The sequence below is a fragment of the Dendropsophus ebraccatus genome, chromosome 8, assembly GCF_027789765.1.
Source record: "Dendropsophus ebraccatus isolate aDenEbr1 chromosome 8, aDenEbr1.pat, whole genome shotgun sequence".
Taxonomy (NCBI): domain Eukaryota; kingdom Metazoa; phylum Chordata; class Amphibia; order Anura; family Hylidae; genus Dendropsophus; species Dendropsophus ebraccatus.
Genome location: NC_091461.1, coordinates 61,022,102 through 61,048,061, shown reverse-complemented (window position 1 = coordinate 61,048,061; position 25,960 = coordinate 61,022,102).

The following is a 25,960-nucleotide window of genomic DNA, read 5'->3' as shown; positions in this document are numbered from 1 at the left end:
ATTGCAGTGCTTCCCGTGTACCGCACCCCGTTTTGGTCTTAGACAAGGGCCAGTGAGTAGCCGCTGAGCGGCAATAGCATGATCTCATGCACACTTTATAGCCCGTCAATTGCATACCCTGCATGTATATAGGTGTTCAACCTACACATAGCTACTGACCCCAATCTTTGGGTATGCTTGAACTTTGAATTATAAGCGCCAATCTCCACCACTGCTGTATTGGCGCGAATATACTCCCCTGATGACGCCGCAATAACCAGTGGCAGAAACGCGTTGGGAGAATACAACGCTAATGCACTATAGCTGGGGCATATCTAGCCTCCACATGAATGAATAACATATAACCGTGGTTGAAGTCCGCATTCCGGATGGGCGACTTTTCAACCGATTTTTATAAATTTGTAACTAGGTGATGGGTTCACTATTTATTGGTGTTTATTAATCATCATAATTAAAAGTTACGTTTTAGGCACTTTCCCTCTCATTCTGTATTACTTTATGCAGGGACTTTGATTTAGGGACAAACACCCGACTTGTTTAATAGCTCTTATTCTTTCTATACTGGCATGGCTGGTTTTGTGGCGGGCAGCTTGGACTTGGATGTTTGGCTTACCGAGGCGAAGGAGGTTTTTTCAGAACGGGTGTATAATCAACCTAGATATACGCCTTCTCTGAAGGCAGCCTTCAGAGAGTTGGCTTTGTGTCATAAGCAGTACGCAACATCTTGGTGGGAAATACAGTCCTTTGAAAACTATATTAAAAACGGGATTGTACCAAGGGGTTTGCGTAACCCCATTCTCCCAGCCCCCAGACTGCGTACCCCAACTGTACTAAAAAAGTGGGAAACAGAGGCCACTAAGGGCTCTTTGAATTTCCTTCAGATTCTGCTAGACGAGGAGAAAGCTAATTTAGAACTTGCAGCCAAAAACCTAGCAGATCAGAAGGAAGTGACACTCAAATTCGTGAACGATCCAGAATTTAACACGAAAGAAACACAACTGAAGGCCTCAATTGAAAGATTCCACTACCACTTAAAAGAAAGGAAACACTCCCAATTTACACGTGACCTACAAGACTTTAAGGACAATAAGGCTTACTCAGTGCTGGATAAACAAACCAATAGAAATACAGAAACTGAGTACTCTTCATCTGACACTGACGTTTCTGAAAGAGAAATCAATAAGAACCAAGGCAAAAAGGGAAAGGGTAGGGGAGGCAACAGAGGACGCAAAAAGGGTCCAGGGGTCCCCACGAGATTCTCACCAAGAGGCTCCCAAAACAATACAACATGTGGAGCTGGCAATTCCTCTGGTACTGCCTCTTCTGCTTTTTTAGGAGAGGGGGTGACACAGGAACCACAGGCCCAACGACAAAAATATGCCAAGGGAAAGTAATGGGTCCTTCCAGTGGAGCCAAGTCACCACAGGTCCTTAATCTTTCCTCTCTATTGGTTTCTCCTGAACAGACCCATGTCCTCACTCGCGGTCTGTCCTTTGTGCCCACATTTAGATATGATCCATTCATTTGGACGAAGGATCTACATCTCTTCGCACGTAAACTTAAGTGGCACAAATTTCACAAAATTAGAGATAGACGCGAGTGTCAAGAACTGGGGGTGTCAATAGATGAGCTACCGGCAGTCCGTGACCTTTCCTCCCTTTTAGACACCAATATTAGATCTAGAGGAGAGGGTCCTCATACTAATTGTAAACCCAAGAATACGCTGTTTCCCCCCTTAGGCGAAATCTCCTGCATAGAGGTATTCGTGGATCTGGTCTCGAGAGAATTAATGAGTCTTCCTCCATCAGACCCACGGAATAACCTCTCTAGACCTGAAAGGGAAGCCCTCAGGAGTCTGCAGAATAACACCAATATAGTGATTAAGCAGGCTGACAAGGGGGGAAACATCGTAATAATGGATAGGGAACAATATGTTGGCATGTGTTTAAAATTGTTAGACGACAAAGATACTTATGAGATACTCCAGCAAAATCCTACTGAGATCTATAAAAAGGAACTGCTGGACATCTTGCAAATAGCAAAAAAGGACCGCATCATTGATGAGAACGAATTCAAATTTTTGGCTCCGAGGGCCCCAGTGATGCCAACGTTCTACTCCCTGCCCAAAGTACATAAGGGGACTAGTCCCCTTAAAGGAAGACCAATAGTATCGGGCATAGGGAGTATCTCACAGAACGTTGGCATCTATGTGGACAAGGTCCTAAGAGAGTTCGTTCACTCTCTACCCTCATACACGAGGGACACAATGGATCTGTTACAAAAAATAGAGGGTCTCACTATTGACTGTAACACACTGCTGGCCAGTATCGATGTGGAGGCCCTATACTCCTCGATTCCACATGAGGTGGGCCTGAGAGCTGTGGAGTCTTTCCTTTCCACTAGAGGCAATCAATTTAGGGCACACAATAATTTGATCCTCAGGTTACTGGAATTCACGTTGACAAGAAATTATTTTACATTTGGGGGTAAGATATACCACCAGCTCAGGGGCACCGCTATGGGGAGCCCTTGTGCCCCCACATATGCAAACCTGCTCCTGGGCTGGTGGGAGGTCACCATAGCCTTCTCAGATGAGAGGGAATTACTGGGCAGTAAGGTTCTACAGTGGTCTCGATACATAGACGACATATTCATTCTGTGGGAGGGCACTCCCTCTGAATTTAAAGAATATGTCGATCTATTAAACATCAATCGCATAGGTCTTCACTTTACGTTTGAAGCGAACCCAAATAGTTTGCCTTTCTTGGATGTTAGGGTTACCAGAAGCGCTTCGGGGGGACTGGAGACAACCATCTTCAGAAAGGACACGGCGACTAATGGCCTTCTGAGATGGGAGAGTTGCCATCCAGCCCCCCTAAAGCGAGGTATTCCCAAGGGGCAATATCTGCGTCTGAAAAGAAATTGCTCCAATGAGGAGGATTTCAGGAGACAGGCTGACGACTTGCGTATGAGATTTCGTGAACGTGGCTATCCTGATTACATCCTCAGGACCGCCTACAATGAGGCATGTAAAAAACCCAGGTCAGATTTGTTGGTTCCTAGGACCACAGACAATATGAATGGGACCATCCGGATGATAGGCACATATGATGGTGGAGCAGCCAGGGTGAAAGAAATTTTTCAGAGACATTGGAACATCCTTAAGATGGATCCTGACCTACAGGATGCGGTAGGAGAAGGCCCCCAAATTACTTACCGTAGGGGCCGGAGTATCGGTGATTTGGTGACACATAGTCACCTATCACCGGAACCACAGTCACGTACCTGGTTGGATGCCAGGAGCACCATAGGTTGCTATAAATGTGGACATTGTAAGGCATGTGTAAACGTCATGAAAACAACCACATTTAGTAGCAACAGAACTAATCAGACATATAAGATTAAACAGTTCATTAATTGTAGCTCCAAAGGAGTCATTTATCTGGTGACTTGTCCGTGCAGAGCCCAATATGTAGGCAAAACTCTCAGGGAACTACAAAAAAGGGTGTTGGAACACTTGGGGGACATTCGTAATCATAGGGACACCCCACTGGCACAACATGTGAATTCATGTCAAGCAGGGAGCATTGGACAACTTATGTTCACAGGGGTGGAGCTAATGCAGAGGTCAGCACGGGGAGGGGACATAGACAGGATTCTCCTGCAAAAAGAATGTAGATGGATCTATACCCTTCATACGATGGCACCAGAAGGGATTAACGAACATCAGAACTACTCCTGTTTTATTTAGACTCGTCCAAGCCCACCGTACATTCCGCTCCTCTCTTTCCCTCTTCCTTTTGACCTCACTTTACCACCTCTCCCCCCACCCTCCCTCCCTCTTCTCCCTCCCCTTTATCTTAATAACACCTATCTCACTCGCTTACACCAGCCTAATTTTACAACCCACACCTCCCTGGGCTGGATAGATCTCTGATGGCTCACCTAGGCAGACAGGGAGGGTCTTAGTAGACCAATAAGTTAGGTCCATCAGATAGTTAGGCGACATAATAGGGTTGTTCTAGTCAAGGTTCCCGAGTGGGACCGCCCTTTTTAGGGCGGCCACCCCACCTAGGAATAGGGCCTACATCAGCATTCTATAGGGCAAGATTAGACCCGATGCTATGTGATGCAAAGTTTGTTAACCGCTACATGGTTCTTGTCACGCTACTGCTGTGATATCCTGACCCTTGTTTTATCAACCTGCTCCCTAGCCGACCTTACAACCGCCAAACCCAAACCCCACCCCCAATTTTGATATTTGCCCTCCCTTCCCCTTTCCCCCCTTTCCCCCCCCCCCCTCCCTGATGATCCTCCTTTCCCTCCTTCCATCCCCCCCTTTTCCCCTCCCCCTCCCTCCCCCCCCCCCCCACCTTTCAGTCCCCTTGTTTTCCTAATTTCCACATTAACATACATAGATGCCATGATATAACTGGACAGTCATACTGGACACTAATCCCTATCCCTAATTTCCACATTGACATACATATGTGCTTAGATGGGGACAGCCACACTGGACATCTATTTTTATGTTAGGGATGGAACCACATTATTTAGTTTTCTCCTTTGCCTCGCAATGTACATCTAGGCCCTTGAAATGTCGTTTTATACATACCAGTTATATATCTACATAGCCAGTAACACGGTGCTGCGCGGGGTTCCAATGAACCTGACGCAGCACAGTACCTGGTTCAGAACTTGGACAGCGGCGCCCCACCGCTCACCTGACACTCCCACTGAGCATCACGTGGGAACAGCCAGGGAGGAGGCGTCCCCGCAGCGAGAATGTGGCTGCTCAGTCGCGTGATCGTGCGGAGGCGTTCCCCCACCAGAGCGGGATGGATTGCTCCCCGCCCAATTAGTGACGCGTCCTTGTCACGCGACGCACGGGGGGGGCGTTCCTATCCGGAGGCGCGCGCCTCTGACGCCATGGTGTGGGCCGGACGCGGCACTTAAAGCCAGCGCCGGCATGCTCAGTCAGCTCGCTGCCAAAGCAGACGCTGACTTACTTCTGTATCCGGAGACCGCACGGGGAAATCAGTGAGTAGAAACTGTACCGTAGGTGATAGCACACCCTCGGTTTGTGAGCATTGTTACTGAATGGGCATGTTTTCACAACCTAGGTCTTTGCTGTAGAGCTGCCACTGCAGCTACTAGATACAGTCACCCAGGGGTCCGGGAGCACACAGTGAGTAACCCACCAGGGATATCTTCCTTTTTATATAACAATCACCTTGGATTTAGAGGTGTAATCGATTGTTGTTTTTATTGCAGTGCTTCCCGTGTACCGCACCCCGTTTTGGTCTTAGACAAGGGCCAGTGAGTAGCCGCTGAGCGGCAATAGCATGATCTCATGCACACTTTATAGCCCGTCAATTGCATACCCTGCATGTATATAGGTGTTCAACCTACACATAGCTACTGACCCCAATCTTTGGGTATGCTTGAACTTTGAATTATAAGCGCCAATCTCCACCACTGCTGTATTGGCGCGAATATACTCCCCTGATGACGCCGCAATAACCAGTGGCAGAAACGCGTTGGGAGAATACAACGCTAATGCACTATAGCTGGGGCATATCTAGCCTCCACATGAATGAATAACATATAACCGTGGTTGAAGTCCGCATTCCGGATGGGCGACTTTTCAACCGATTTTTATAAATTTGTAACTAGGTGATGGGTTCACTATTTATTGGTGTTTATTAATCATCATAATTAAAAGTTACGTTTTAGGCACTTTCCCTCTCATTCTGTATTACTTTATGCAGGGACTTTGATTTAGGGACAAATACCCGACTTGTTTAATAGCTCCCACCCAGCAGCCAAGTACAGATCTAACAAAACAAAAAAATAACTGTTCTCTCAGAAAACTGGCTTACTGTATCTGTTTACTGCCATGTACAGGGACTGTGCACCACAATCTGACAGGAATTCTTCTCTTGTCCATAAAAACCCTGTGACAGTGACCAGAGCCTGAGCTGAACCAGTTAAGAGAAGTATAATAATTTTTATATACATGTTTACTAACATGACGCTCCAAACCTGGGGCAACCACAGACTGGAATTATTAGGGTGGAAATACATACACCCTAGGGCTATGTTCACATTACGTAAAAGCCGTACTTTGTGCGGAGGGGAACATAGCCTATTGTTCTATGGGATCCCGGCCGGAGGATATACAGATCGTATACGCTCCGTCCGAGATCCCGTGCGGCGTCGCAAAGAACTGACATGTCAGTTTTCTGCGGTCGCAATTCAGTGAATTGCGGACATAGGAAACCCTCCCAGTTCACACAATGAAGCGAGCGGCTCCGGCCGCTTGCTTCATTGTGTCCTATGGGGAGTTCTGATGCGGGCGTGCCCTGATGCGCCCGCATCAGAACAGTACGGCCATAAAGATCATCCGGCCGGTACTGCAATACCGGCCGGGATGATCTGTGCAGAGACTGGCCGTTCCGTGGCCGGGGTCACGGAATGGCCGGTCGTTCACGTTGTGTGAACATAGCCTAGGGGTGGAAAATAATACAAGAATACTTCCTACTGTGTTTCTCCAAAAACAAGTCATTATTTTTTTGTCTACACTGTATCCCCACTCTATATGGTAGTTCACAGTCATTCTGTATGTCCCACTGGTGTTAGGTTCCTACAATGTAAGTTACCTTGTAGTTATGCCTCCTTACTGTAGTTCATTCCCCCTCTGTAGTTTGTTCCTCTACTGTATACATCCCCCCTCCATAGAAAAAGCCCCCCCTCCCATACTGTATACCCCAATCTTTAGTTATTTCCCCATACTGTGTAGATCCATGCTCTGCAGGCAGCTTCCATTCTTATACCTCCCTCCCCTTCTGTAGTTGGTCTATATACCCCCCCATCTCCCCCGTATTCAGTGCCCCCTACTTTGCATCTTCTTACCACTCCAGTTTTCACTGCAGCTTGTGTTTAGCAGATGGGGCAAAGCATAGTCTGGCACTGATTGACAGATGCTCAGCCACCCAATGTTAATGATCTAGTCAACTGACTTTAACTAGGACTTATTTTTGGATTAGAGCCTATAGTTTAGGCCTACTACAAAAAGCCTGCAAAATGAAGCTAGTGGTATATAGGGTATATAGAGGTAAGGCTTATTTTTGGAGAAACAAGGTAATAATACCAAGCTGTAATTGCTTGTTGTATCTGGCTGGTTATGAAAAAGCATAATAAACCCTGCACTTTATGTAATTGTTATTATTTTCCTGCACCTGGGGCAAAGATTCAATTTGGTCCCCCCCCTCCCCCCTTGTGTGCGCAGTAAGCACAGGGGGGCCCATGTTGTCCCTTCACTGCTGGTATATCTTTTTTTGAATGAATGAATGAATGAATGAATGAATGAAGTTAAGATGAGAGATTGTCTAGATGCGCGATTCGGTCATCTCTACTGGCAGCACTAGTGTGGTGTTTACAATATGGGATACATAATGTCATATTTACTGTGTACCTGGAATGTTTTTATATATCAGGCAGCTCTGGGCTCAATCAGCATTTAAAATTTGTTCCCAGCAGTCTCCTTCTTCCCCATGGACCGGAAAGTCTAGGAATCTAATGTGGCAGGTTTGTGAATGTTCGAGTTCAATCAACTCTACTCAACAGCGGAGACCACAGCAGCAATACCTCCAGTAAGGTATTCCATCACCAAATTCAAAATAGAAATAATTTAGAAAAATGACTCATGTATCATGCTCACTGTATATACAGGTGCTTTATAGATCGGCGTAGGGAACGTTGGCTCTCTAGCTGTTGCAAAACTACAACTCCCATCATACATAGACAGTCAAAGCTAAAACTTTGGCTGTCCAGACATGATGGGAGTTGTAGTTCTGCAACAGCTGGAGAGCCAAGGTTCCCTACACCTGCAGATAGTAGGTAAGGTTTATATAAATGTGATATATATTTGGAGAGGGCAGTCATTAAGGGGTTAAGTATAGAATACAGTACAACCAGACCAGACTCCTAAATAGACACTGGACACTCTTGTGTGTCTCCCCCCATCCTAGACTGGTGTCACCCTGTACCCCTCTGCCCCCCTGCCCACTCCAGACTGGGCACCATTCACCCCCCTCCCCAGACTGGGCACCCTGCACCTCCTCCCCAGACTGGGCAACCCGTACCTCCTCCCAGGGCCGTTTCTAGCACCGTGCAGGAGGGGCAGCCGCACGGGGTGCTGACAGCTAGGGGCGCCATCCCACACCTCACTCAGCAGCAGTTGCAGACATCCTGTTTGTGCTAGAGCAGCAGGCATAGACTCCACTGCGCCCCCCACATGCAGCACACGGCTCCTGGAAGGTCCTTCTGTGTCCTGAGAGCTGGTGCTGTATTATCCTGTGTCCTGTGAAGAGCAGAGTGCAGCAGAGTCGGGACGTTATCTGGCCGCTCTGCACATGACCATGCACACAGCCAGCAGCCCTCAGAGAGTCTCCTCCCCCGACCCGGCCACAGCATGACAGCCCCTGTGTAAGTCCTGCTCTCTCTCACCTTTATCTACATACAGCTGATCTGAGCTGGGGGTCACTAGAAAGACAGCAGGGTCAGAGTCCCGATGTGAGGGGGATGGGCAGCTTCTCCAGTTTCTCTTCATCATCACTTGTATTTATTGCTAAGAGTTAAAACCTTACACTGTCTTGAATCAGTTACCTGTGCAGGCAATGTAAGGGTTACACCTGTCTCTTTGCTGCAGTAAATAAGTGTCTGATGAGGAGAAACTGAAGGAGCCAGAGAAGTGATAGTCACAGTACAGTAGCCATATAAGTATAGTAAGAGAAAATATTCCCAGTACATGACCTATATTAGTATAGTGCCCCATTATGCAATCAGGCTGCTGAATCGTTCGTGCGGCCAAATAAATACATTATCAGCCGTACATCCCCTGTATATACAGGGCGATGTGCAACCTTTAACAATAATTTATATGGCAGCCCAAAAGATCCAGTTAGCAAACAAGTAAGCGTATGCTCGCCTGTCACCTGATCGCTGGTCCTTTTATATGGCTGTAGGTGAAGGAGCGTTCTAAGTGCTTATTCCCACATCCCGTAAATTACAGGCCCTACCTACAGGGAAGCCCTGGGATGGACTGTTTCCCACCTGGCATGATGTTGATACAGGGCAGGGAAACTGAATGACACAACCGCACAGCTCTGTCTCTGTGTCATGCTCTATTACAGGGCTTCACCGTCCATAGTGACCATAATTTATGGGACGTGGGCATAAGCCCTTAGGGTCCATTTACACAGAAAGATTATCTGACAGATCATCTGCCAAAGATTTGAAGCCAAAGCCAGGAATGAATTTGAAAAGAGGAGAAATCTCAGTCTTTCCTTTATGACCTGATCTCTGTTTATAGTCTGTTCCTGGTTTTGGCTTCAAATCTTTGGCAGATAATCTGTCAGATAATCTTTCTGTGTAAATGGACCCTTAGGAATACTCATTAATGATAATCACACACCTCTTATGGTGCGTTTACACAGACAAATTATTTGACAGATTTTTTAAGCCAAAGCCAGGAACAGACTATAAGAAGGGAACAGATCATAAAGGAAAGACTGAGATTTCTCCTTTTATTAAATCCATTCCTGGCTTTGGCTTCAATAATCTGTCAGATAAATCTCTCTGTGTAAACACACCATAAGTAATTTCAGTGAGGCCTGCACTTGCTCTTGTAGATTTCCACCATAATTTCCACCTGTTTTCAGATGTAAATCATCATAAATCAATGCACTAAGGACCCTCCAACTGCAACACCTGCAAACACTACAACTCCCAGCATTTACTGACAGTCCACAGCCCTCAGAATATGCTGGGAGTTGAAGTACAAATGAACAGACACCTCAAGGTGTTGTCCCCTCACAAACTACAACTCCCAGCATACCCTGAGAGCTTTATGAGTGTAGGGCATTTTGAGAGTTGTAGTTGTTATTTACAAGGAAGCTGTGGTCACAGATACAGATCAGTCCAGGATAGGAGAATGGAGCAGGTGAGCCTGTCTCCTCTCACTGGTTCCTTCTGTAAGTGTCCCCCAGCATCAGCCCTCCCAGGAATCCAGGACACATGTTCGTGATAGGGGCGCTCTGCAGTCTAGGTCCCCCCTGGACCTCACACCTCACTTGACAGTGATTGACAGCTGATTGATAATGGCACATTGAGGGAAAGGGGGGGGGGCATTTTTTCAGATTTGCCCTGTAGCCAAAATGGCCTAGAAACGGCCCTGCCTCCTCCCCAGACTGGGAACATTTCACCACCCTCCCCTGGGCACCCCTGATTGTCCTTCCCTTCCCACACACCTGTATCTTCTTTCTTCCTCCTCCATAGTGCAGTGTACATACAGGACCTGCGGTAACATCATAGTCACATGTCAAGGTCCTTCATCATCTACAGTAACTTTACGGTACTGTCTCCTGGCTGCTGTTTAGGCCAGATTTGCGCAAAATCTCGGTAAAAATGCTGCAATTTTGCGCAAATTAAAGCTAAACAGCAGCCAGGAGACAGTACAGTATGGGAAATACATCTTTTGATTACGTTAAAATCGTTCCCTGCCTCCCCACACTGACAGAGGGCAGGAGGCTTCCAGGCTGCCTCTTCCACTGTGATCCTTCTCTCTCTGCTCACTGTGATGGCGCCCCCCCGGGTCACTGCGCCTGGGGCAGCTGCCCCCCTGCCCCCCCCCCCCCCTCGCTACGCCCCTGACTGAGGATGTTGTGCTGGCACAGTGCAGCACCAAGATTTTGCGCTTGGATGACACCTTAGGATCTAACTACATCTATATATCTTAATAAACTGGAACCACTGTAATACCACATATGCCAAGGTAAAATGTTATAAATACTTGATGTATACCCAAATAATCCAAATAATCATAACGCAGTGTTCATTTACAATATATTTAGCATGTTTCCTGGTATGTCCACCTTTCTTTGCATGTTATGAATTCAGTTTTAGACTACAGTATGTTCCCACTAAGGGAACATAGGGAAAAAAGGAGACCATCTAGTAATATTAATGGCAGCGAATAATGATCATTATTAGCAGGCATCAATATTATGAGACATCTGCCTTTTTCCACTATGTTCCCATAGTGGAAACATAGCTTCACACTATGTTAACCCCTTAGTGACCGCCGATACGGCTTTTTACGGCGGTCACTAAGGGGTCTTATTCTGCTGCCATCAGCTTTTTACGGCGATGGCAGAGAATAAGATCGCTTGTGCCATGTGAAACCCGGCACTTCTTATCCCCTGTCACCATAAATGATTGGTGACAGTGGATAAAAAGTGATGTATCAGTCCCCCCCCCAAGTCGCCCCCCACCTCCCCAGTCACCCCCGTCCCCCAGTCACCCCCCCCCCTGCCCCATATACTCACCTGATCATGGGAGCGCATGCGCTCCATAACCAGCCAACTCTGAAAATTTTAAGTGACAGAGACCAATTTGGTCTCTGTCACTAAACTATGTTGACTGTGATAGAAAATATCACAGTAATTATAGAAATACAGTGAAAAAATGTGTAAAAGTACAAAAAGTGAAAAACATACAAAAAAATAAAACACACACTTTTTATTATAGTAATAATTGCAGTTTACTCCCAAATTACCTCTAACCCCCCCAGATTACCCCTAACCGCCCCAGGTTGACCGTAACCACCCCAGGTTGCCCGTAACTCCTCCAGATTACCCGTAACCACCGCAGGTTACCCGTAACCACCCCAGGTTGCCCGTAACCGCCCCAGGTTGTCCGTAATCACGCCAGATTATACGTAACCACCAGACGTTGACTGTAACCACCCTAAATTGCCAGTGACCTCCTCAGGTTGCCCGTAATCACCCCAGATTACATGCAACCCCCCAGATTGCATGCAACCACCGCACATCGCCCCTGACCACCGCACATCGCCCCTGACCACCACACATCGCCTATGACCACCGCACGTCGCCTCTGACCACCGCAAGTCGATACTGACCACAGCACATTGCCTCTGACCACCGCACTTTGCCTCTAACCACCCCAAATTGCGAATGACCCCCTCCAGATTGACGTAATCATGCCAGATTACAGGTACCACCTCAGATTACCTATAAGCACTTCAGTTTATCCGTAACCACCCCAGATTGTCCGTAACCACCGCAGATTGTTCGTAACCACCACACATTGTCCGTAACCACCCCATGTTGCTCGTAACCACCCCATGTTGCCCGTAACCACCCCAGATAGCCTGTAACCACCCCACATAGCCTGTAACCACCCCATGTTGCCCGTAAACACCCCACGTTTCCCGTAACCACAGCAGGTTGCCTGTAACCACCCTAGATTGTCTTTAACCACAGAAGGTTGTCCGAATCCACCCCTGGTTGCCCGTAACCACCCCAAGTTGCCCATAACCACCCCACGTTTCCCGTAACCACAGCAGGTTGCCTGTAACCACCCTAGATTGTCTGTAACCAAAGCAGGTTGTCCGTATCCACCCCACGTTGCCTGTAACTATCCACCGTTGCCCGTAACAACCCCACCTTGCCTGTAACCACCCCAGGTTGCCGTAACCACAGCAGGTTGCCCATGATCACCCCATGTTGACCGTAACCACCCCAGGTTGCCCGTAACCACCTCCAGATTACCCGTAACCACCCCAGGTTGCCCGTACCCACCTCTAGATTACCCGTAACCACCCCAGGTTGCCCGTAACCACCCCCACATTACCTGTAATCTAATTTTTTTTATTTTATTTTAGTAACTGCGCTATTCTAATAACTATTACTAGCTGCAGTTTTGCTCCAGAAAATTGGTGCTCCCTTCCTTCTGAGCCCTGCTGTGTGCCCATACAGTGGTTAATGCCCACATATGGGGTACCGTTCTACTCAGGAGAACCTGCGTTTGAGATTTTGGGGGACATTTTTTCTCATGTTCCTTGTGAAATTTAGAAATTTCAAACTAAACATATTATTGGAAAAATTTGAGTTTTTCATTTTTACTGGCCAATTTTGAATACTTTCCTCTAATACCTGTGGGGTCAAAATGTTCACCACACCCCGAGATGATTTCTTTGAGGGGTGTACTTTCTAAAATGGGGTGACTTATGGGGGGAGGGTTCACTCCACTGGCACTACAGGGGCGCTACAAACGCACCTGGCGCTCAGAAACTTTTTCAGCAAAATCTGCACTGAAAATGCTAATTGGCGCTCCTTCCCTTCTGAGCCCGGCTGTGTGCCCATACAGTGGTTTATGCCCCCATATGCGGTACCGTTCTACTCAGGAGAACCTGTGTTACAGATTCTGTGGTAAATTTTCTCTCTTCTTCCTCGTGAAATTGAGAAATTTCAAACTAAACGAACATATTATTGGAAAAATTCGAGTTTTTCATTTTTACGGTCTAGTTTTGAATACTTTCCTCTAATACCTGTGGGGTCAAAATGCTCACCACACCCCAAAATGAATTCTTTGAGGGGTGCAATTTCCAAAATGGAGTGACTTATGGCGAGATTTTACTCTGCTGGCACTACAGGGGCACTGCAAACGCACCTGGCGTTCAGAAACTTCTTCAGCAAAATCTGCATTGAAAAAGCTAATTGGCGCTCCTTTCCTTCTGAGCCCTCCTGTGTGCCCATGCAGTGGTTTATGCCCACATATGAGGTACCTTTTTACTCACGAGAACCTGCGTTACAAATTTTGATGTACTTTTTTCTCTTGTTCCTCGTGAAATTGAGAAATTTCAAACTAAACGAACATATTATTGGAAAAATTTGAGTTTTTCATTTTAACGGTCTAGTTTGGAATACTTTCCTCTAATACCTGTAGGGTCAAAATGCTCACCACAACCCAAAATGAATTCTTTGAGGGGTGCACTTTCCAAAATGGGGTGACTTATGGCAAAATTTTACTCTGCTGGCACTACAGGGGCACTGCAAATGCACCTGGCGCTCAGAAACTTCTTCAGCAAAATCTGCATTGAAAAAGCTAATTGGTGCTCCTTTCCCTCTGAGCCCCGCTGTGTGCCCATGCAGTGGTTTATGCCCACATATGAGGTACCTTTTTACTCACGAGAACCTGCGTTACAAATTTTGATGTACTTTTTATCTCTTGTTCCTCGTGAAATTGAGAAATTTCAAACTAAACTAACATATTATCGGAAAAATTCTAGTTTTTCATTTTTACGGTCTAGTTTTGAATACTTTCCATTAATACCTGTGGGGTCAAAATGCTCACTACACCACAAAATGAATTCTTTGAGGGGTGCACTTTCCAAAATGGGGTGACTTATGGGGGCATTTCACTCCGCTGGCACTACAGGGGCACTGCAAACGCACCTGGCGCTCAGAAACTTCTTCAGCAAAATCTGCATTGGAAAAGCTAATTGGCGCTCCTTCCCTTCTGAGCCTCGCTGTGTGCCCATTCAGTGGTTTATGCCCACATATGGGGTAGCTTTTTACCCAGGAGAACCTGCGTTACATATTTTGGAGTGCTTTTTCTCTCATGTTCCTTTTGAAAATGAGAAACTTTAATCTAAACATATATATATTATAGGAAAATTTAAATTTTCCATTTTTTTTACAGCCTAATGGTGAATACTTTCCTCCAGCCCCTGTAGGGTTAAAATGCTCATTATACCCCAAGATGAATTCTTTAAGGTGTCTAGTTTCCAAAATAAGGGCCACTTATGGGGGTTTTCAGGATACAAGCCTTCTAAACCCATTAAAAAAAAGAAATGGTCCCAAAAAAAAAATCAGTTTTGAAAACTTTCACGAAAATGTGATAATTTGCTGATAAATTTCTAAGCCCCGTAACACCCTAAAAATTTAAAATATGTTTACCAAATTATGCCAGAATGAAGAGGACATATTGGTATTGTGACTGAGTAACTAATTTATGTGCTACGACTTTTTTTTTTTAGAAGCAGAGAATTTCAAAGATCATAAAATGCCATTTTTTTTAATTTTTCATGATATTTTGATGTTTTTCACAAAAAACACACAAAGTAGTGACCAAATTTTGCCACTAACATAAAGTGCCATATTTGACGAAAAAACTGTCTCAGAATCGCTAGCATACATTAAAGCATCACTGAGCTGTAAGCACCTAAAGTGAGACAGGTCAAATTTTTAAAAATGAGCCCGATCATTAAGGCCCAAACTAGCTGCAGCACGAAGGGGTTAACACACCGTTGAAATTACAGCAATTTTTATTGGATGTTCATCATTTACCGGTTATTTTATAACAGTCATTATTCAGGTAATAACAGCTGTTATTTTCCAATAAATGACGGATGTCCGATAAAAATGTCCGACAGTGGATAAACATAGCCCAAATATGGTTTGTTGGAAGCAAGTTCAGTGTGTTAGTTTTATTACCAGGCAATATGGCCAGGTTTTAAGCTCTTGTATAGGAGACCATGATGGCACCACCTTTTTGCCAGACATATATAGTTACATAGTTACATAGTTAATACGGTTGAAAAAAGACACATGTCCATCAAGTTCAACCAAGGAGGGGATGGATACAGGGAAGGGGGAGGGGTGATATGTTCTATACATATGCATCTATATTATTTTGGTCTAAGAACTTGTCTAGCCCAGTTTTGAAGCCCTCTACTGTTTTTGCTGTGACCAGATCCTGTGGTAGACTGTTCCACAGATTCACAGTTCTCATGGTAAAGAAGGCTTGTCGCCTCTGGAGATTGAACCTTTTTTTCTCCAGGCGGAGGCAGTGCCCCCTTGTCCTTTGAGGGGGTTTTACCTGGAACATCTTTTCCCCATATTTCTTGTAGGGGCCATTTATATATTTAAATAAGTTAATCATATCTCCCCTTAAACGTCTCTTCTCCAGACTAAACAAATTTAATTCTTTTAATCTCTCCTCATAAGATGCTCCATTCCCCTTATTTGTTTAGTTGCTCGTCTTTGTACCCTCTCCAGCTCTAGAACATCCTTTTTATTATTTGGGTTGCAAAACTGGTGAACCGATGACCCGGAAAAATGGCGGTCGTTGCTGTCCGAGGACGGCACCGACCTCAATTATTGTAAAAACTTATGGTGGTCACGGTGCCACTGGCCCGATCGCTGTGAACGGCCGGCACCGGCCAGTCGTTCACGGCGATCGGGCCGGTGCCACGGCGATCAAAGTCCCCAAATGTAATAAATACCTGCTCTGGACCCCTCAGCTAGGTAGCTGAGGGTTCCAGAGCAGGTATTTGTACATTACTCACCTGTCCCGGGGTCCTGATCGGCGTCTTCTGGGTTTGCGGCGTCCTCGTCTTCTCTTCGGGTCTTCTGCTTCTTCCGTGGGGTCCCGTTCGTTTTTTTTCAGCTCCAGCGTCGTCTTTTTCCGGATTTTGCGCTCTGCTGCCCTCTAGTGGCTGACATGTGTAATACACTTATGAGCAGCTATAGGGATGTTCAGAATGTAATAAAAGTTTTCTTTTTCCCATTTTTTTTTTCTATTTTCCGCACCCTATCGCCGCTGAGTGTTGATCAGCATTTTATGAAAGTGCGCTGCTAATCAGCAACTCCTCCTTTTCCTAGGGTGTAGGGTGTTTTTTTTTCTATATCCTACTGCCACGGTCTGCTGATAAGTGCTGCACATAAGTGCGGTATTTATCGGCAACACCATTTTTGGCGTAGGTTTTTTTTTTGTACTTACTGTATAAAAACACGTAAAAAACACTACATTACTCCACACTACACTACATTGAATAAAGTTTGACACTACACCACTACATACCCCATATACCAATCTCCATATAAAAGTGGCCCCCTGGCGTGTTTTCGGTATCAGACGCATACGTTATTATTGCCTCGGACACCGAAACAGCCAGTGAGGATGAATGGGGGGGGATCCTTTTTTCCCCCCATTCATCCTCATCCTCATCATTCAGTGATGTGTCTGGGGGTAGCGTAGCGTACGCTGCCCCCCAGACACGTCTTTTCCGCCAGTACAGTCCCAATAAGAGATGACGGTATTTCGTGAAATTCTCCAAACTCTGTGAGATTACCTCAGGGTACACTTACAGACTTAGGGTACGTGCACACTGCGGAATGGCGAAGGATAACCCTTTGTGCATTCCGCAGCTGTCACCTGCCATCGGACTGATGCAGGCGCGTTTCTCCACTCGTGTCATAGACCATTCTATGCACGGGCGGATTCCATCGTCCATCCAAAGAATGAATACGTTGGACGGAGAGCGGAATCCGCCCGTGCATTGAATGGAGTCTATGACACATGTGGAGACACGCGCCCGCATCAGTCCGCCGGTGGGTGCCAGCTGCGGAATGCGTGAAGGGTTATCTGTCGCGATTCCGCAGTGTGCACGTACGTTTAGAGTGTATGTAGGAAGGGACACCCGAATTCAGCCCCCAGATGCCCCCCATTCCTCCGAGTTAGTGGGAAGATCGTTTGGGAACTGATCCTCCCACTGCTGGATAAAGGTTACCACCTGTACGGGGATGACTTTTATACCAGCACCCCCTCTTCCGGTCCCTCGCTGCCCGAGCTACTGTAGCTTGTGGCACGATCCGAAAATATCAGAAGCAGTAATAGAGCCCTAATATTTAGCAGCCATGGAGCGGACCCAGCGCTCCATGGATGTGAAGGACCCCGTATTGCACCAGGACAACATTTTCCAGGTGGCGTCCCCTACACTGGAAAACAGGAGACCCCAGAAGAAGTGCAGAGTGTGCCATAAAGGTGGATCAGGAAGGACACCATGTTCCAGTGTGACACCTGTCCTGATCACCCCAGCCTCTGCATACAGGATCGCTTCAAGGCGTACCACACGTCATTGGAGTTCTACATTTTCTAAATTCTGTCCCTTATTCCTATTTCAGGGGTCACGTTGATCCAGGGATTATTCTGATTGCCATTATGGAGTCGGGAAGGAATTTTTTCCCTATGATGAGGCTACTGTCCTCTGCCTCACAAGGGGTTTTTGCCTTCCTCTGGATCAACACAGGTTGAATTTGATGGACACCTATCATTTTCAACCTTATAAATTAATAATTGGCCTAATACCCCCCAAAAAATAATAATTGTCCCTTTTCCCCAGCTAAATAGGTATGGCCGCCATTCCCATTAGAGGATGCCATGATGCAATTACAAAGCCTCTGTGCGGCCAGGACAGTAGAAACCCCCCACAAGTGACACCATTCTGGAAACTGCACCCCATAAGGAATCTAACAAAGGGGGCAGTGGGGATATGGCCCCCTGGTGATGGCCACATTTGGGAATGAAAAAATTGTATTTTTTATTTTCACATATGTTTTACATAAGTGCCCGTCACCAGTGGGGTCCATATCCTCACTGCACCCCTTGTTAGATTTCTTATGGGGTGTAGTTTCCATAATGTCACTTGTGGGGGGTTTTTACTCTCCTGGCTGCACAGGAGCTTTGTAATTGTGACATGGCCTCCATCCTCCATTCCAGCCTCTAAATGGCGCTCTGTCCCTTTGGTGGCTTGCCCTTTGCCCATATGGCACAATATGTCCACATGTGGGGTATTTTCATACTCAGGGGAAATTACCCTACACGTTTTCCATTTATTTTCTTTTTTAACCCCTTGTGGAAATGGAAAAAATCAAGGCTAGACCAACAATTAGTGTAATTTTTTTTTAATTTTTACTCTAAATCATTGATCTTGTCATGATTTTTTCATTTTCACAAGGGGCTAAAAGATAAAAAAAAAACACAGTGTGTAGAAAAATTTCCCGAGTACGGAAATACCCCACATGTGGACATAAAGCGACATGCAGTGCAGGGTAAGCCTCCAAAGGGAAGGAGCGCCATTTGGCTTTTGGATGCTGGATTTGGATGGAATGGATTTCGAGGGGCCATGTTGCATTCAAAAGGCCCCTGTGTTGCCAAGAAAGTTGAAACCCCCCACAAGTGACCCCATTATGGAAACTACACCCCTCAAGGAATGTAACAAGGGGTGTAGTGAGCATATGGACCCCACTGTTGACGGGCACAAATGTGGAACAATGTGGCGTGAAAATGAAATATTACATTTTTTTCACTATAATGTTGGTCTAGCCTTAAATTTATCATTTTCACAAGGGGTTAAAAGAGAAAAAAAAAATGTGTAGAGCAATTTCCCCCGAGTCCGTAAATACCCCACATATGGACATAAAGCGCCATGTGGGCACAGGGCAAGCCTCTCAAGGGAAGGAGCGCCATTTGGATTTTGAAGGCTGGATTTGGCCAGAATGGATGATGAACGCCATGTCACATTTACAGAGTCCTCGTGCTGCCAAAACACTGGAAACCCCCCACAAGTGACCCCATTCTGGAAACTACACCCCTCAAGGAATCTAACAAGGGGTGCAATGAGGATATGGACCCCTTGATGACGGGCACATTTGTGCCATGAAAGTGACAAAATGAAAATTTTCACTTTCACGTCACATTATTCCACATTTGTGCCCATCACCAGTGGGGTCCTTATGCTCACTGCCCCCCTTTTTAGATTCCTTGAGGGGTGTAGTTTCCAGAATGGGGTCACTTGTGGGGGGGTTTCCAGTGTTTTGGCAGCACGAGGGCTCTGTAAATGCGACGTGGCCCTTGAAATCCATTCCAGTGAAATCCAGCTTCTAAAAGCCAATTGGCGCTCCTTCCCTTTGGATGCTCATGCTGCGCCCGCTTGGCACTTTATGTCCACATGTGGGGTATTTCTGTACTCGGGAGAAACTGCGCTACACGTTTTGTGTTTTTTTTTCCTTTTATCCCTTTGTGAAAATGAAAAATTGAAGGCTAGAACGTTTTAGTGTAAAAAATAAATTTTTCTTTTTTCACGCCATATTGTTCGGAAAATCTGTGAAGCAACTGTGGGGTCCAGATGCTCACTGCACCCTTTGTTACATTCCTTGAGGGGTGTAGTTTTCTAAATGGTGTCCCTTTAGGGGTGTTTTTTATGTTTTGGCACCCCAGAGCCTCTGCCAACCTGAAGTGGTACAGTCAAAAATGACCAAGTATAACAGAGGCGTTGAAATTCACTAGGCACTCCTTTGTATCTGAGGCTTGTGGTTGCGTCAAATAGCGCAACAGGGCCACATATGGGGTATTTCTATAAACTGCAGAAACGGGGAAATATTTATTTGGGTGCATTTGTCTGGTAATAGGTTTATAATTATGAAAAATATTGGATTACAATAAAATCTCTGCACAGAAAATTAAAATTTTCTAATTTGTTACACACTTAGCTTTTATTTCTGTGACTCCCCTAAAGGGTTAAAACACTTTCTGGATGTGCTTTTGCAGAGTTTGGGGGGGTGCAGTTTCTGAATCGGGGTCCTTTGTGAGGCTTTCTAACATACAGTCCCCTCAAATACACTTTAAGGCTGGGTTCACACTATGTATATTTGAGGCTGTATTTGTGAGGCTGTATAGCAACCAAAACAAGGAGTGGATTGAAAACACAGAAAGGCTATGTTCACATAATGTTGTAATTGAGTGGATGGCCGTCATTTAATGGCAAATATTTGCTGTTATTTTAAAATAACGGCTGTTATATTGAAATAATGGCAGTTATTTACCGTTATATGGCGGCCATCCACTCAATTTCAACATTGTGTGAACAGATCCTTTCTGTGTTTTCAATCCACTCCTGGTTTTGGTTGCTATGAGGACCTGACTTGAGGACCAAATACAGCCTGAAATATACTGTGTGTGAACCCAGCCTTAACCTGAACAGGTCCCTAAAAATATCAGATTTTGAAATTTTACTGAAAATTTGGAAATTTACTGCTTATGTTTTAAGCTTTCTTTTGTCTAAAAAAAGAAAGATAGTTTAATAAATGCCGCCAACATAAAGTAGACATGTTGCTAATGCTCTTTAATATATAATTTATGTGGCATAACCATTTTCTATATAAGCAAAAAAGTTTCAAAGTTGGAAAAATGCATTTTTTTTCAATTTTTCACGTTATTTTGGGTTTTTTCATAAAGATTTGTTATAAGTATCGACTCCAATTTACCAGAAATGTAAAGTACAAAATGTCGTGACAAAACAGTCTCAGAATCAGCCAGATAGGTAAAAGCATCCCGAAGTTATTAATGAATAAAGTGACACTGGTAAAATTCAGAAAATTTGTCTCTGTCCTTAAGGCCATTTCAGGCCCTGTCCTTAAGGGGTTAAAGAGGATGTACCACCAGGTACGTCCTCATTAACCTGACACAGGGATAGAACGGTACTGTCACGGGGAAGCCGGTGCCGAAGTCCGTTTTTCAAACCACGGCCCGTTCACCCGTAAGGCGCCGTTCTTTCCACGGTTACCGGCCGTTAGAATCAAAGGAGCCGCGTCATAGAGGGGAGGGAATTCCCTCCTACTGGGGGCGGGCCGGCCTACCTCCAGTGCTTGAGCACCGACCGGTAACCGTGGAAAGAACAGCACCGTAAGGGGGCACCGGCTTCCCCGTGACGGCGCCGTTCTATCCCTGTGTAAGGTTGATGAGGACGTACCTGGTGGTACATCCTCTTTAGGAGCAACCTTTTTCTTATTGCTTAACTTATGTTCGACAGCATTATTTGCCACCCTGCTGTGGAGAGTAGTAAGTTTAGCCTGAACATGTTCCTGGAATTTATTCAAGAGACAAATAAGGGTCTGAACAGGGTAAAAATACTTGTTTTCTCTTACAAAATGATTAAAGAATGTTTCAACATTTTCAAGACGTAAAGATTGTAAAAGGGATAAAGTGAAAAGTTATTTATTGGAACTGATGAATCAATACCAGTAACTTTAGGTGCAACAATAATATCACAATGCAGAAGCAGACAGCTGAACATCTGTTGGTTATTTTAGCTGTTGTAGATTTCTCTGACTATCGCTTGGCAGCTTCAGATTAGTCAGATAAAGGCTATGTTCACACAACATCAAAAATATTTAAAAGGCGGCCAATTTTGCTAATTTAAAAACCGTCCGTTTTTGCTGGCAATGCATTGAAGTCAATGGGAAGACGGACGTCCAATGTACACAATGCATTGGATAAGAGACGTTTTTTTACTGTGGACGTCAAAATATTGAACATGATCTTTATTTTCCGACGTCTTTTGCAAACAGCGGACCTTTTCTATTAGTTGTTCACACACAGTTTTTCTTTTGTCACCGTTCTTTCTCCGTTTTTACTATTAAATTTAATGGACTTTTCAATTAAGTCACACCCAAAGGGCAATTAGTAATCCCAAACTAGAATAATGTACAAACACCAGTCATTGCACTAAGGCACTAAGGGGAGGTCAGACAGCTAACTGACATCTGTTATTTTAGACTCAAAATAACGGATGTCATTTTAAATGGACCTGAAAAAACCTTGTGTAAACATAGCCTGAGAGGCATGAGCCTTTTAGAAATAACCCCCCCCCCCATTCTTTTTTGTGATTTTTTTTATTATTATTATTTTTTTTAAAGTGTGTGATATAAGTCACTGGGATCGCCTTTGCTAGGGAAAAAAGGACACGTATCTGGTTTGTCCAAATCAGGCCAACGGCATACATAGGTGCAATCTGACACGTAGTCAGGTTTATTTAAAAGATTGCAAGCAGAAAATAAAACAAAACAGCAACGAATGTCGTTCGTATTCGGCTGATATCGGCCGCTACGAACCATAATCGTCCCATGGAATAGAGTGCAACGATCAGCCGACATCGTTCATGTCGGCTGATCGTTGCAGTCGCTTGTTTTTCAACATGTTGAAAAACAAGCGACTGATACAGCAACGATCTGCTGCCGTTGCTCCATCCCCCCGCAACTCCCCGCCGCCCCTCCCGCACTCACCCGCTCGCTGCAGCCGCGCTGAATAGCGGCGGCAGCGAGCGGGGAGCGAGGAGCAAAAAAGCGCTGAGAGCGCTTGTTTGCTCCTCTTAACGACCGGTGGAATAGGGGCATTATTCCAGGTTCAGTTATGATGTCATGTTTTATAAGTGGAGTCTGCCCTGGTTTTTCAGAAAAAAAATCTGTGTTATGAAGGACCAACTGTCTAGCCTCTTTCTTTTGCCCATCAGATAGGGACTCTGCTACCTTCACCTCAGGTATTACTGACTCATTACGGACCGGTGAGTTAAGCTCTGCAGCCAAGGCCTGACGCTCTTTCCAAGGTAAATCTGTTCTGCTTTTCTTTTACCTGGCTGGTACACTTTATAATTAACGTCCCCCACCTTTTCAATGATCTCAAATTGACCCTGCCATTTGGCCAGGAATCTGCTCTCCACTGTAGGGACAAGAATGAGTACTCTATCTCCTCGGGAAAACGTACGGACCCTAGCACTTCTGTCATAAACCATCTTCTGTGCTCCTTGAGCCCGTTCCATGTGTTCTTTTCCAATTGTCATTACTGCTGAAATCCTATTCTGCATCTGTGAAATATGTTCTATCACACTTCTGTAGGGGGTGACCTGCCCTTCCCAGGTTTCTCTAGCCACCTCCAATAAGCCTCTGGGTTGTCTACCATACACCAGCTTAAAAGGTGAGAACCCTGTGGATTACTGTGGTACTTCTCTTACAGCAAACAACAGATATGGAAGCAAAAAATCCCAGTTTTGCCATCCTTGTCCACTACCTTCTTCAACATCTGTTTCAGAGTCTTATTAAATCTCTCAACTAAACCATCTGTCTGGGGATAATAGACTGAGGTACGTAACTGTGACACATTAAACAGCCTGCAAAGTTCCTTCATTACTTTAGACATAAATGGTGTCCCTTGGTCCCTTGGTCAGTATTTCCTTTGGAACGCCCACTCTACTGAATACCTGGACTAATTCCTTTGCAATGGTTTTAGATGCTGTATTGCTTAAAGGAATGGCCTCAGGATAACGTGTAGCATAATCCATTATAACTAGAATGTGCTGGTGACCCCGTGCAGACCTTATTAAGGGACCTACCAAATTCATCCCAATCCTTTCAAAAGGGATTTCAATGATTGGTACGGGTACTAAGGGGCTACGAAAATGAGGCATTGGCGCAGATACCTGACACTCAGGACATGACTCACAATAATCTTTTATGTCACCATGCATGCCAGGCCAGAAAAACCTCAGCAGTATTCTCTCTGACGTTTTCTGGATCCCCAAGTGGCCACCAACAATGTGTCCATGTGCCAGATCCAGAACTGTCCTCCTGTAGGCCTTAGGAACAATTAACTACTGTATGGTTTCCTCACCCTTTTTGTCAACTTGATACAGCAATTCATTTTCCAGGACCATGTATGGGAAAGCTAGTCCAACCCTCAGGCTCCAGAGCTACCCCATTCACTACTTTTACATTTTCCCTAGCTCGAGCAAGTGTAGAGTCCCTCAACTGTTCAGTCTGGAAGTCGTCTTTTCTAAACTCTAAGTCAGGCACAGTTTGTTGCGTGTCCCCTTCATTTTCAGTCTCTGAGGATGGCTCCTATAAGTCCCCTGCCATAACAGAAAATGGGAATGGAGTTGGCCTTTCTGAAGAAACCCCAACTACAGCCTCTTGTGGGGGAACCTCAAATGGTTCTGGGCTTATGGAAGGTGTACTCTCTGTAGTCACCAACTTGCTTTCCCATAATTTCCCAAAATATGGAAAATCCCTTCCCAGAATAACATCATGCATTAAAGTTGGGACTAGCCCAACCTTATGGTACACTGACCCATAGGGAGTTGTGACACAAGCAATTGTAGTTTGGTATTCACATGTATCCCCATGCACACAAGTTACTGGGAAAGTGTCTGACTGACCGACTGGAGGACTGATAAGTTTGGCCTTTACCAGAGTTACTACACTCCCCGAGTCAAGCAATGCAATCACATTTTTACCATCCACTGTCAATTCACACAGATGTTTTTTTGAGTCATCTGAGCATGCAGCAGTATACACCAACTGAGCAAACATTGACATACGTTTTTTCAAAAAGGCAACATCACATTGCATAGGTTCAGTAGTTACAGGACAGTTCATCGCAATATGACCAACTCATGGCAACGGAAACACCTTATAGGACCTTTGCTTTGTCCATAATTAGGCATTTTAGACTTTCCGGAGCCCACAGTCTCATCATCATCCGCACTCAAAGTCTTTACATTCTTCCCAGCTCCCTTAAACCCCGGAACAGTCTTACCAGGAACACCTGGAAATTTCGCCATCCGAGTACATTAAGGTTGATGCTGGGTATCACTCAGCAGCTCTGCTGATGCCGAATAACGTTTGACAAGGTCCACTAGCTCATCGGCTGTTTTAGGGTCACCATGGCTTACCCACTTCCTCAGTTCTGGGGGTAGTACCCGTAGATACCGGTCCATGACAATCCGTTGAACCACCTCAGGTGCTGATAAAACCTCTGGTTGTAACCACTTTCTGCTCAGGTGGATGAGGTCAAACATCTGTGAACGTGGAGGTTTATCCGCTCTGTAAGTCCACTGGTGTACTCTCTGGGCTCTGACAGCTAGGGTTACACCCAATCTAGCCAAGATCTCGGCTTTAAGCTTATCAAAGTCCTGGGCTTCCTCTGGTTCCAGATCAAAGTAGGCCTTTTGCGCCTCTCCTGCCAGAAAGGGGGCAAGCAGACCAGACCAGCTACCTGCCTGCTTACAAAACACTTAAGCAACCTTATACTACTCACACCAATCTCTCACACAGACAGGCTTTCTGTTTCCCCAGCCAGAGAGATCTATCTGCCCTCCTGTCTTTTCTTATATACCTGCCCTCTGAGCAGCTTCATTAATTACCCTGCAAGTGAGAGGCCTTGGCTGTTAGCTGACATAGGAGAGGAACCTAGGAGAAATATACCTCCCTTCCAACAACCATTCCACAACCATTGGTCTCACAAGTGTGATTGTAGAATAGGAGTTTATCAAAGTTTGGCTTGTTATATACAGTATTAGTATTGCAGTTATGTAGGCCTCAGAGAAATTCGGTCTGTTTTATTTCCATAAATGTAAATTTGATGTTATCTTATTAGCTTAAATGCTGGCAGAGCCTTATAGAGAAAGAGTCTCTTG